This window comes from Salvelinus fontinalis, chromosome 26 (genome assembly GCF_029448725.1).
Source record: "Salvelinus fontinalis isolate EN_2023a chromosome 26, ASM2944872v1, whole genome shotgun sequence".
Taxonomy (NCBI): Eukaryota; Metazoa; Chordata; class Actinopteri; order Salmoniformes; family Salmonidae; genus Salvelinus; species Salvelinus fontinalis.
This window is the reverse complement of record NC_074690.1, coordinates 26,188,340-26,202,637: the sequence shown is the minus strand read 5'-3', so window position 1 is coordinate 26,202,637 and position 14,298 is coordinate 26,188,340. Positions and strand designations below refer to the sequence as shown.

Here is a 14,298-nt window from a genome sequence, read left to right as displayed (position 1 = left end):
AGGAGATAGGTTGGAGAAGGTTTGGGCAGAGGGAAGAGATGATAGGATGGAAGAGGAGAGAGTAGCGGGGGAGAGAGAGCGGAGGTTGGGACGGCGCGATACCATCCGAGTAGGGGCAGTGTGGGAAGTGTTGGATGAGAGCGAGAGGGAAAAGGATACAAGGTAGTGGTCGGAGACTTGGAGGGGAGTTGCAATGAGGTTAGTGGAAGAACAGCATCTAGTAAAGATGAGGTCAAGCGTATTGCCTGCCTTGTGAGTAGGGGGGGAAGGTGAGAGGGTGAGGTCAAAAGAGGAGAGGAGTGGAAAGAAGGAGGCAGAGAGGAATGAGTCAAAGGTAGACATGGGGAGGTTAAAGTCACCCAGAACTGTGAGAGGTGAGCCGTCCTCAGGAAAGGAGCTTATCAAGGCATCAAGCTCATTGATGAACTCTCCAAGGGAACCTGGAGGGCGATAAATGATAAGGATGTTAAGCTTGAAAGGGCTGGTAACTGTGACAGCATGGAATTCAAAGGAGGCGATAGACAGATGGGTAAGGGGAGAAAGAGAGAATGACCACTTGGGAGAGATGAGGATCCCGGTGCCACCACCCCGCTGACCAGAAGGTCTCGGGGTGTGCGAGAACACGTGGGCAGACGAAGAGAGAGCAGTAGGAGTAGCAGTGTTATCTGTGGTGAGCCATGTTTCCGTCAGTGCCAGGAAGTCGAGGGACTGGAGGGACGCATAGGCTGAGATGAGCTCTGCCTTGTTGGCCGCAGATCGGCAGTTCCAGAGGCTACCGGAGACCTGGAACTCCACGTGGGTCGTGCGGGCTGGGACCACCAGGTTAGGGTGGGCGCGGCCACGCGGTGTGAAGCGTTTGTATGGTCTGTGCAGAGAGGAGAGAACAGGGATAGACAGACACATGGTTGACAGGCTACAGAAGAGGCTACGCTAATGCAAAGGAGATTAGAATGACAAGTGGGCTACACGTCTCGAATGTTCAGAAAGTTAAGCTTACGTTGCAAAAAAATAAAAATAAAATACAAGATCTTATTGACTAAAATGATATAGTACTGCTGGCTGGTGAAGTAGCCTGGCTAGCAGTGGCTACGTTGTTGAAAGTGAAGCTGGCTAGGTAACCTCGACAATTTCACTAAATTTCTCTAAACTACACAATTATCATGGATACAAGGACAGCAAAGACAACTAGCTAACACTACGCTAATCAAGTCGTTCCGTTGTAATGTAAGTTTCTACAGTGCTGCTATTCGGTAGAAGTTGGCTAGCTAGCAGTGTTGGCTAGGTAGGAGGACGGCAGCGCGGCAGGCGAAAAATAGCTGGCTAGCTAACCGATAATTACTCAAAGCTACACAATTATCTTAGATACAAAGATAGCAAAGAAAACTATGTAGCTAGCTAACACTACACAAGTCAAGTCGTTCCGTTGTAATGTAATCGTTTCTACAGTGCTGCTAATCGGTGGCTAGCTGGCTAGCTAGCAGGGTTGACTACGTTACGTTACGTTACGTTAGGGCGAGAATACCTGGCTAGCGAACCTCAGCGAACCTTGATAACTACACAATTATCACCGATACAAAGACGGCTATGTAGCCAGCTAAGTAGCTAGCTAAGATCGAACAAATACAAATCAAAGATAGCAAAGACAACTGTGTAGTCAGCCAACACTACACTGATCAAGTCGTTCCGTTGTAATGCACTCGTTTCTACAATGCTGCTATTCGGTGGCAAGCTGGCTAGCTAGCAGTGTTGGCTACGTTGCGTTACGTTAGGGCGAAAATAGCTGGCTGGCGAACCTCAATAACTACACAATTATGTTTGATGCAAAGACGGCTATGTAGCTAGCTAAGATCAAACAAATCAAACCGTTGTACTGTAATGAAAATGAAAATCAGACCGTTGTACTATAATGAAATGTAATGAAAAGTTATACTACTATTCGGTAGACGGTGGACGTTTGCTAGCTGCTGGGCAGATAGCAGTGTGGACTACGATAGACGACGGAATACGATAATTACGCAATTATCTTTTATACACAGACGGCTAAGTAGCTAGCTAAGAAGAAATTGCTAAGGTTAGACAAATTAAACCGTTGTACTATAATGAAATGTAATGAAATGTAATGAAAAGTTATACTACCTGCAGAGCGAATGCAAATGCGACCGCTCGCTCCAAACCGGATGTCGTTTTTATGTAGTTGAGTATATCTTTATTTGGTCGAATTTGTGATAGCTACTGATGCAGTAAGAAAAGGGTGGAGTAAAAAAGTGGTGTCATTTTAAAAATCAGAAATGATGGCTGGATTCACAAGATGTGTATCTTTCATTTGGTGTCTTGGACTTGTGATTTCATGAACATTTTATTATATGATATCCCTGTGGCTTTAGGCTAGGCTATGCTAGTCAGCTTTTTTGATGGGGGGGTCCCGGATCCGGGTTTGTGACTCCGTCTGTCTGCACATTTGAAGACATGGCATATGAGGGTGCAGTGAGATACCCGATGGGTTGGATGATACTTTTCTCGTCAATCATCAACAAAAAACGTATACTTAAAAACTGGAAATCAACCAATTCTCCGTCGTTAACACAATGGAAAGGTCAAATGCTTTATTATCTAAATGTTTAAAGTGTGTGGGCGACTGAGAGAAACAAAATGGTGCAGTTTGAAGCCATGTGGCTTAGGGTGATGCAGGCGCTGGAGATGGGGATGAGAGCATGTGGGTCTGGGCAGGTGTGATGTAGTTGATGCTTGTATGATGTTGTCATTTGTATGTGTATGTTTTGTGTTGTTTAGAAAATTATAAAATCTTAAAACCAAAAAATAACCCTTGGGTTCCATCTAGGGTTCTATAAAGAACCTTTAGGAGTACCATATGTGAAACAAGGATAGAGACTATGCTATGCCCTTTATCCCATAGGCAAACTGTAAATGAGCAGTCTCCCTCTTCCTCTCAATGACAAAGATGCAGTGGACAAATAGGCCTGTAGAGGGAAATTTTGGAGCGCAACATCGCCAAACTGTGGGTCGGAGGAGGAGGGAGGGAGGAGTCAGGCAGGAAAAATGTGTCTAGATGTATTTATTTAAAAAAAAATTGGTAACCATTTCACCCTGAATGAAGAGCCAGTGTTTTTCCTGCCCTCTCCTTCGATTAAAGCATTCATTAGGTAGCCCAACTCAGACAGGAGTTACAATGCCCTCATTAATTTTGACATGCATATCAGCTCTGCTCATTATGATCAAATTACTGCTGATTTTCTGAGTGGTGGAAATATGTCGTAAGACAATAGGAAAAATTGACATATTCTGAATCTGCAGCAGTTTTATCTTAAGGGAGTAATGATGACACCCTGTAATCAGACATATCAATCGTTTCATTTTAACACTAGGCATACTGAGTAAATGTACAAAGAATGTACAGGATATATTTATATGACTGGCATCCACTACTTCATATGTTTGACCCAAGCTGTAAAACCCCATGGTTTATCTGACAAAACAGGGTTAAAGGGATACTTTATGATTTTGGCAATGAAGCCCTTTATCTACTTCCCCAGGGTCAAATTAACTCATGGATACCATTTTATGTCTCTGCGTGCAGTTTGAAGGAAGTTGCTAAATAGCGTTAGCGCAATGACTGCAGTTACCATAGACGTCCAGTCATTGTGCTAACGCTAGTTAGCAACTTCCTTCAAACTGCACGCAGAGACATAAAAATGGTATCCACGAAATCACCTGACTCTGGGGAAGACGATAAAGGGCTTCATTGCCATAATCCTGAAGTATCTCTTTAAGAGTGGGTGCCTAATACTGTGTTATTTCACAAGCACAGACACATAGGAATCACTTCAGCATGCATGAGCTATGTGAAAATCCATGTCACTTCTCATAGAGGGGCTATATTTGAAGCTTTGCAGTTTGTAGCAGTCTGGATCATCCCAGTGTCTGTTTGAGGAGGCAGAAAAATGTATATACCCCTAGGACAGAAAGCTTATACTGTATTTTATGTCAATAATGATTAATAATTCAGAATGCAAGAAGTAGGGAATAATATTCTGTGACTTTGTTGAAGCACAACAGTGTGTTGAACTCACTAGCACAGTTAAAATGAATTCATCAGCTTCTATATTACACTTTAGAAGGAATCTCCTGGCTAATAAGATAAGATACACTATTAAATGGGTCATACATTTGATGCATGACTGTGCTTTAATGTAACATTTAAATATATGTGAAATCATATATTTATATACCCTCTCTCTTTTTGCCTCAAGAACCCGAAGGGAGAGAGAAATCCATACACGATGAGCTAAACCCACAGCTCATATATCAGTGTCAGCCAATCAGAGCCCTGGATTGTGTTGATAACACATTGCTCAAAGTGCTAGTGGCCTTGATGAAAATCTTCGCGCAGTGCTCTCATCACTCTTCATTTGCTGTGGCACCAGAGCAGTTCAATGGAACTAGCTGCCCCCCCCCCCCCCCCCCCCCCCCCACACACACACACACACACCATTATCAGTAAACAAGGCACGTCCAAGACATTTCCACATAACAATTATTCCCTCTAAAAGATGTTTCAACATTTTTGCAATTCCTCAACCATGGACTTGATGTGCTTCAGAATACTGTACTCCATGCATTATTTGAGATATGACTCCTAATTAAACCATGTAGGACACACATGATGTACAGTATAAGAGCACTATGTTGTGCATGGAGCTTGACTGGAATGATCCCCATTCACAACATAAAACGCAAGCACTGATTATCAAAGCAGAAAAATCGATTACATTATGAAAAGTGGATTGGAAACACTGTGAGATAAAATGTTTACACATTTACAGTGTTTTTATTGCTTTGGTGCAATTTTCACAAGTATGGGGTACATTTTCACAACTCTTCAAAACAGTCAAAACAGATCATCAAAAAGACAGTTGTTTCCAAACTCTTAGCACATTTCCTGTTGACTAAATAAAACACACAAAATCATACAATCACTTTTTCACCAAACTTAATCAGTGTTTCATCTAGAAATACATGTTTCACATTGCAATACTGTACATGTTCATAAAAAGTAATTGCCTTTCTCAATGCAATGCCCACATTTCTTTTGATTATCTTTTCTTTTGTTAAAATACATTTTGCTATTACTTAATCCGACTGCTCTTAATTGATGATCACTTAAACGTTTGGTAAACCTATACATTTTACATGTCAACTGGTCTGTCTACTACAGATTTTGAGAACCACATAATGGAAATCTGTCAGTAAAATAGAAACACAAAGTATGATATATACTCCAATGTACTACTATGATGACGACTATTATGATTTTACTTCACAGTAAGTTCACATGGCTTTACTACAATTTCATTGGCCAATACAGCACTGTAATACCATAATCTATGCCACTGGCATGTGACCGCAGTGGGAATCGAACCCACAACTCTGGTGTTGCTAGTGCCATGCTCTTATGAACTTATGAATACCATCCCTATGAGAGAACCACCCTCCTTCAGGTTTGGATTCGCCATGCCAAAAGCATGTTTACTGCGATTTCGATGAGAACCTATGGCCAGATGCTCAAGACAGGCTTGATGCAAACTAGTGCCCCCTAATCATTATGTTTCTTTCATTTCCTTCATTTTATTACATTGTGAAACATGTCTTCAATGATCACAAATGGGATAGAAATTATAGAAATGTTCAGTCCATTTTAATGGGTAGTGCAAGTGTATTGCCTAATGTGAAAACAGCGTAATGTACTGTCATTTACAGAACTGTAGCATACTACATTCAAAGGGCAATTTTGAACATGTATCTTACAATTTTTGCTATTGCATTAACTGGTTGTTAAAATAACTACATTGAGAAGATATCGTTATGTTGTGTTTTGGTGATTATTTCATTTACTGTGATTATTTCACAGTGAATGTATATTTTGGATCAATGCTTGTGTGGTGAATGATGTCTACAAATGAAATGAATGCACAATGAAAGTTTTTGAATGTAAGACTGGCTGTGTTACAAGTGTTACCAGTTTGGAGTTTTCAGTTTTGTTCTAAGAGTTTAGAAAATTCACCACAAACTTGTGAAAATCGAAAAAATAATAATAAAATATGACTAGGAAGCAATCAACTATAAGCAGCAATAGCCTGTTAATGGTTGTTTGTGTTAATGCACCTACACTACTACACTAATGGTATTTGAAGTAATCAACACATGTATGCATCTGCGTGCAAAACTACAGTATCAAACGAATCCTGCTGAAATAAATACCAGTTACATGTACTGGGAGTAAATAAACATTTTTTGCCTGTCAAATGGAGCGCCAGAAAGTAATAATATGTTCCTTACAACTGTTACTTATTTATAAATGCACAAGGACATGCGCATGGATATAAAGTTTCTTATTATACTTGATATTGTTCTGTTGAAATTACTTAATAATCCTGGCTTCTCAATTTAATATGTTTAAGGGATTTGGCTTGGTTTGTTGATGTGATTGTTCATTAACGATAAAACTTAGTCCACGTCTGCATCCCAAATGGTACCTACCCTATTCCCTACATAGTGTACTACTTTTGGCTGGGCCCTGGAATAAAACTTGGTCCAAGTCTGCACACCAAATGGTACCTACCCTATTTCCCACATAATGCACTACTTTTGGCCAGGACTCAACCAAAACTAGTACACTATGTAGGAAGTAGGGCACCATTTGGGACGCACCCTTGGACTAAGTTTTATCATTAACGAACAATCACATGAACAGACCAATCCAAATCCATTGCACACATTAAACGATTAATATGCACAACACTGTCCCTTAGCTCCTCGTAGCACAAATACAATAATAAGTAATGTGCCTCAGTGATGTGCCTTGATCAGTAATTAAAAGGGATTCAACAAGTGGGAAGATTGCAAAGCAATGCATTTACACAGTTCTGAAGGCATTGTGAACGTCATGAATTTGCCACTAAGATATCCCAGTTGACTTTGTAGATATATGAAAGCTTAGTGGGAACGATATTTTTGTCCCACTCCCTCATTAAATTACATAGCAACACAGTGTCAATTGAGTAAAGCTCTTTAAAACACATGCTATCTTTCAAAAAGGAAAGAAACTCTGGCTAGCAGTCCTCTACAGCCAGACAGTTTGACTTTTAATGAACTGTTAATGAAGTGCAAGAACATTGAGTTCTCCAGTTAGCTCTGCATTTGTTAGACACAATCACTTACACAGTTATTCTTTATGATTTATAGTTCCAAGACTTGTATAATGAATATATTCAACAACCAGTCAAATGCTTCTATTTTGATTTAGCTGTATAACAGCAAACTTCAATGATCTGATCAGATGCAGGAGCAGGAAAATTGTGATAAAGTCAAAGGAAGGGGAAAAAACAAGTCACAATTCTTCAGTGTAAAGGTCACCAAAAGCCCCTGTGAGCTGTTTGCTCATCTATGTTAACTCAAAGTCCAGAGGGTGTTGAGAGGAAGTGCCCTTCAGCCGAAGGACAAGCAGAGATGAACATTACTCTGAATTAACTCAAGACAACGAGGGCAGACATCTTAAACTGATGTCTTGTCCAAAACCCCACTCCTCTACTCTGTAGGACTAACAATAACAATAGGAAAATAGGAGTTGGGTTGCCAGAAACTCTCCTGTTGGAATCAAATCAAATCAAACGTTATTTGTCACATGCGCCGAATACAAGAAGTGTAGACCTTACCGTGAAATGCTTACTTACACGCCCTTAACCAACAGTGCAGTTCATGAAGAGGTAAGAAAATATTTACCAAATAAACAAAAGTAAAAAATTACAAAAAGTAATACAACATAGCAATAACGAGGCTATATACAGGGGGGTAGCGGTACCGTGTCAATGTGTGGGGGTACAGGTTAGAGGTAATTTGTACATGTAGGTGGGGGTGAAGTGACTATGCATAGATAATAAGCAGTGAGTAGCAGTAGTGTACAAAACAAATGGGGGGGGGGGGGGGGGTGACCTTGATGACATTTTAAATGTATTGTCAAGGGGATGACCTTGAACATGTCTACTAAATGTGTGATGTCGGGTTTAACTTCTCTTAAACCGAGAGTATAGGCTGATGAAACAGATAATGTTAACCAGGATTAAAGCAGACTGGGTTTGGGCAATTACAGTACATAATGGATAGGATCTTGTTTTGTGTTTGTTTCAATGAGAGTGCAGCAGGAGGGATTGGACGGCCTCTTGGGGTTAAAATTCAAACTGGCTGACTTAAACTGGTATTCATATGATATATTTTAGGCCACTGCTCTTATGATGATATTAGAGCCTTAGATTGTTTTTCTGCTGAGAGAGGAAATTGTGCCTCACACAGCCTAGGTTTGAGATTAAACTTTGTGTGTGCGTGCGTTCTAACCTAGCGAAATGTATATGTCATTCAAACCATGCTAAATATTTGTTCAACTTTCAAGGCCCAGTGCAGTCAAAAAAATATATATCTGTGTTGTATACATATTTCCACACTATGAGGTTGGAATGATATTGTGAAATTATGATATTGCCCTTTTGGTGTAAGAGCTGTTTGAAAAGACCGCCTGGAATTTTGGAGGGATGGAGTTTTGGCTTGCCTGGTGATGTACATTCAATTTGGTAATAGTCCAATAAGAAAGAGTTCCAAACCTCCCTGCCAATAACAGCTAGTTTTCAGTTTTCCCTCCCCACTCAGACCACTCCCAGACAGTTGTAGCAAAATTCTTTCTTGAGAAATTTCTCTTTGTTAAGAAGATATTTTGTTTTCTTTTTGACACTTTTTATTTAAAACAATCTCAGTAAGGTAGATTACAAGACCAAAAGTATGTGGACACCTGCTTGTCCAACATGTCATTCCAAAACCATAGGCATTAATATGGAGTTGGTCCCCCCTTTGCTGCGATAACAGCCTCCACTCTTCTAGGAACACTTTCCACTAGATATTGGAACATTGCTGCGGGGACTTGTTTCCATTCAGCCACAAGAGCATTACTGAGGTTGGGAACTGATGTTGGGTATTTAGGCCCTCAGTCTGCGTTCCAATTGATCCCAAAGGTGTTCGATGGGTTTGAGGTCATAGCTCTGTGCAGGCCAGTCAAGTTCTTACACACTGATCTCAATAAACCATTTCTGTACAGACCTCACTTTGTGATTGGGGGCATTGTCATGCTAAATAAGGAAAGAGCCTTCCCCAAACTGTTGCCACAAAGTTGGAAGCACAGAATCGTCTAGAATGTCATTGTATGCTGTAACGTTAAGATTTCCCTTCACTGGAACTAAGGGGCCTAGCCTGAACCATGAAAAACAGCCCCAGATCATTATTCCTCCTCCACCAAACATTACAGTTGGCACTATGCATTCAGGCCGGTAGCGTTTTCCTGGCATTCAACAAACTCAGATTCATCCATCGGACTGCCAAATGGTGAAGCATGATTAATTTCCTCTGCTCCAGAGTCCAATGGTGGCAAGCTTTACACCAATCCAGCCGACGCTTGGCATTGCACATGGAGATCATAAGCTTTTGACCTCCCGGGTGGCGCAGTGGTCTAGGGCACTGCATCGCAGTGCTAGCTGCGCCACCAGAGTCTCTGGGTTCGTGCCCAGGCTGGGCTGGGTTTGTGCCCCGGCTCTGTCGCAGCCGGCCGCAACCGGGAGGTCCGTGAGGCGACGCACAATTGGCATAGCGTCGCCCGGGTTAGGGAGGGTTTGGCTGGTAGGGATATCCTTGTCTCAGTATGTAAAATGTAAAAAAAAATGTATGCACTCTACTTTAAGTCGCTCTGGATAAGAGCGTCTGCTAAATGACTAAAATGTAAAATGTAAAATGTTGTGGGGCTGCTCGGCCATGGAAACCCATTTCATGAAGCTCCCAACGAACAGTTCTTGTGCTGATGTTGCTTCCAGAGGCAGTGAGTGTTGCAGCCAAGGACAGACAATTTGATGAACTGACTTGTTGGAAAGGTGGCATCCTATGACTGTGCCAAGTTGAAAGTCACTGAGCTCTTCAGTAAGGCCATTCTACTGTCATGTTTGTCTATGGAGATTGCATGGCGGTGTACTCGATTTTATACACTTGTCGGCAACGGTTGTGGCTGACATAGCTATATATAGTGTACTTAATTGTTACCCAGAAATGATTTGATATTGAGATAAATAAATAAAAATATTGGACCTTGTTAAGACCAGGGGCTGGAACCGTTTCAGGGAACAGAACCGAAAACCGGAAAATAATTTTTTTCGAGGAACAAAATCAGAACCCGGGAACGAAAGTGATCTATATTATTTTAGAACAGAACCATTATTTTAAAATCATAGGAACTGGTTAATAACATGATTTTATGTTCCGGGCATTTTTTTCCAGTCCCACAAAAAACGCAACAAATTTGCCTATGCTAAGCCCTAAACCTGTCACTCAGAAATGTATTCCAGTGTCTGCCAGCTGACAATCTTTGCCAGTGTGTGTGCATGTGTAGGCAACCTGCCACTCCCCCTCCGAAGCATAGGCTACTGTAGCATACTGATGTTACAAGCTTGATTCAGAAATAATGGAGAGATATTTTTATTAGAGAAGAATGGGTTATCTTTTTCAATGCCAGTTAAGGATACTATAGTTGTCACGGTTTACATTGGATTTATTAGCTACAAAAGACGTGTTTTAATTTTAATTCTGGTGCCGCTCTGCACACACAAGCTTGTTAGCTAACTACACTACACTACCGAAAACTGTTGTTCTGATTAAAGAAGCAATGCAACTGGCCTACTTTAGACTAGTTGAGTATCTGGAGCATCAGCATTTGTGGGTTCAATTACAGGCTCAAAACGGCCAGAAACAAAGGATTGTCTTCTGAAACACGTCAGTCTATTCTTGTTCTGAGAAATGAAGGCTATTCCATGCGAGAAATTGCATAGAGAAACTGAAGATCTCATACAACGCTGTGTACTACTCCCTTTACAGAACAGAGCAAATGGGATCTAACCAGAATAGAAAGAGGAGTGGGAGGCCCTGGTGCACAACTGAGCAAGAGGACAAGTACATTAGAGTGTCTAGTTTGAGAAACAGACGCCTCACAAGTCCTCAACTGGCAGCTTCATTAAATAGTACCTGCAAAACACCAGTCTCAACGCCAACAGTGAAGAGGCGACTCCGGGATGCTGGCCTTCTAGGCAGAGTTGCTCTGTCCAGTGTCTGTGTTCTTTTGCCCATTTTAATCTTTTATTTTATTGACCAGTCTGAGATGGCTTTTTCTTTGCAACTCTGCCTAAAAGGCCAGCATCCCGGAGTCGCCTCTTCAAGGAAATTTTTAAGTGACCCCAAACTTTTGAACGGTAGTGTAGCTCTGGTCTAACATTAAGCCAACTCTCAGAAGTTCAAAGACAATTTAGATAATTTAGATAATGCATATCATAACAAGATGCCCAGCGCTTCAAGTCAAGTTTCCTCCTTCACCTGCAAAATTGAGGTGGCTTCTCGCGCCCTACACTTGTCTGTCTAATGCATGTAAACAACAATAGCTTGCCCGCTCTATAGCAAGCTGCTCTATCCGCACTGATCGGTAAAGTAATTTGATGTTGAGCTAAATGTACAAAAATATTGATATCAGGAGGTTTAAAAAGGAACAGTGAGGAACGATATGAAATGTTACTTTTTGGGGGTTCGACTGCTTCAGAACTTTAACTTTATCTTCAAAAAATTAAAATCATAACACTCGATACAGACACATCTATTTGATACTCAAGGCTTGTTTTATGTAGCATTTGGTACTTTTCCTAGCCAACGTTTGCATATCATTTTCAACTGTGCACATTATAGATTTTCCTTGAAAAAGTACACAGTAAGTTCATCATCAGACTGTAGCAGCAAGTGCCAGACTTTGTTAACCCTCTTCTAAGTTCTCGCAATCTGCAAGTTATTTATATTTGACAAGTGAGAATAGCCCTCATCTTCCGCTTCTGTAAACTGTCTGAAGACAACTTGCTTGAAGTCGAAGACATCTGCTTCATGCTCTCTCTAATTGCCTCGCCGATGAACATGCAGCACACATTCATCACCCTGCCTTCTCTACAAGCTGTCTTCCTACCACCTGACACCAACCCCACACTGCACCTAACAGAGAGAGGACTGCAGATGTAGGGTGGACTGAGGCCCACAGGCTCTTTCCACCGTACAGCCTGTACTATGGGGAGCACCCCCTTCTTATCGCTCCTACCTCCCTGCTCTTGCCTCAGGCTGCAGAGCCTTCAGAGGCACCTGGGCCATGCTTAACCTTACCCTCTGACCTGCCTGTCAGCCAGAGCATGTGCGGCATGATGGGAAAAGGAGAGTAAGAGGAGAGAGAGGAAATGTTGTCCTGGATAAGTGGTAAATGTTCTGGTTCTGTCACCCCCAGGAAGAATCATAGTGGAGGGTTGGTGGCTGGTGGGGGTGCAGGTGGTTCAGTGACAGTCACACTTCCTAATCATACTCCCTAATCAGTCAACTCTATATTTGGTCAACTCCGTACTGCGTCAACTCTGTACTTTTCAGTGTTTCTCAACCTCTGATCCTCACACTGTCTGAGAAGAGTAACACATTGTTTTAATGGCTGAGCAGCTCTATAAATTGAATAAATAAGGACTGTTTTTCCAGTTTGTTGTCTGTGTTAATCAAAGCCTCAGCTTGAATGTTACGGATTGACCCTGACACTAGTCTCTGTGGATGAGAGCACAGCTTTGAGCCAGAGAGCAGGTGATCTAATTCAAAATGACAGAGGTCCATAGCCTTTAAAAAAACAGATGGACCTCGGGTTTAATCGAGGTCATTATTCAGACGTACTGTAGTTGATTTTCAGGTGCTGTCTGTATGTGGTACTGCTTTTATATGTTTAATTTCTCAATGGTTATTGAGGTTGTAGGTTCTGTACACTGTGCATACCTTATTGCAATCTGTTCTTTATATTATATTCATCTAAAATGTTATGATTAATCTTGAGGATTGAATATGATATGCTTCACTGTTTGAAAAATGCATATTTATTTAGAATGTAATGATAATGTGCCTGTGTTTTGGATTTTCAAGCATCCACACCTACAGGAAGTTAATAAAAAAAATAGGAATTTCAATTAATTATTTACCTTAAAGGGATACTTTGGAATGTTAGCAATGAGGACCTTAATCTTCTTCCCCAGAGTCAGATGAACTCGTTGACACCATTTTTATGACTCTGTGTCCAGTATGAAGGAAATTAGAGGTAGTTTTGCCAGCCAATGCTAACTAATGTTAGCGCAATTGACTGGACGTCTATGGGTATCTGCTTAGCATGGTGTAAATTCCTTTACATTTTGAATTTATGTTTAAATTAAATGGAGGTAAAACGGAAAAAGTTACAAATATACTGAACAAAAATATAAACGCAGCATGCAACAATTTACAGATCATATAAGGAAATCAGTAAATTCATTCATTAGACCCTAATCTATGGATTTCACATGACTGGGAATACAGATTAATGTCTGTTATGAATACAGATTAATGATTAATCTGTTGGTCACAGATACCTTAAAAAAAATGTTGGGCGTGGATCAGAAAACCACTTAATATCTGGTGTGACCACCATTTGCCTCATGCAGTGTGACACATCCAGTGTGACACTCCTTCACATAAAGTTGATCAGGCTGTGTATTGTGGCCTGTGGAATGTTGTTCCACTCCTCTTCAATGGCTGTGCGAAGCTGCTGGATATTAGCGGAAACTGGAACACGCTGTCGTACACGTTGATCCAGAGCATCTCAAACATGCTCAATGGGTTACATGTCTGGTGAGTATGCAGGCCATGGAAGAACTGGGCCATTTTCAGCTTCCAGGAATTGTGTACAGGTCCTTGCGGCATGGGGCCGTGCATTATCATACTGAAACATGAGGTGATGGGTGTCGGATGAATGGCACGACAATGGGCTTCAGGATCTTGTCGCGGTATCTCTGTGCATTCAAATTGCCATCGATAAAATGCAATTTTGTTTGTTGTCCATAGCTTATGCCTGCCCATACCATAACCCCACCACCACCATGGGGCACTCTGTTCACAATGTTGACATCAGCAAACCACTCACTCACACAACGCCATACACGTGGTCTGCGGGTTGTGAGACCAGTTGGATGTACTGCCAAATTCTCTAAAACAACATTGGAGGAGGCTTATGGTAGAAAAATGAACATGACATTTTCTGGCAATAGCTTGGGTGGACATTTCTGCAGTCAGCATAGCAATTGCAAGCTCCCTCAAAACTTGAGACATCTGTGGCAT

The 14,298-nt window shown here is 41.3% G+C and overlaps 1 protein-coding gene across 11 annotated transcripts in view; it reads right to left on the bottom strand.

Moving 5' to 3' along the window:
• The window catches only part of LOC129824015 (astrotactin-1-like), a 268,685-nt gene that overhangs the window by 92,226 nt on the left and 162,161 nt on the right, over positions 1-14,298 (bottom strand). The gene's annotated exons all lie outside the window — the stretch shown is intronic.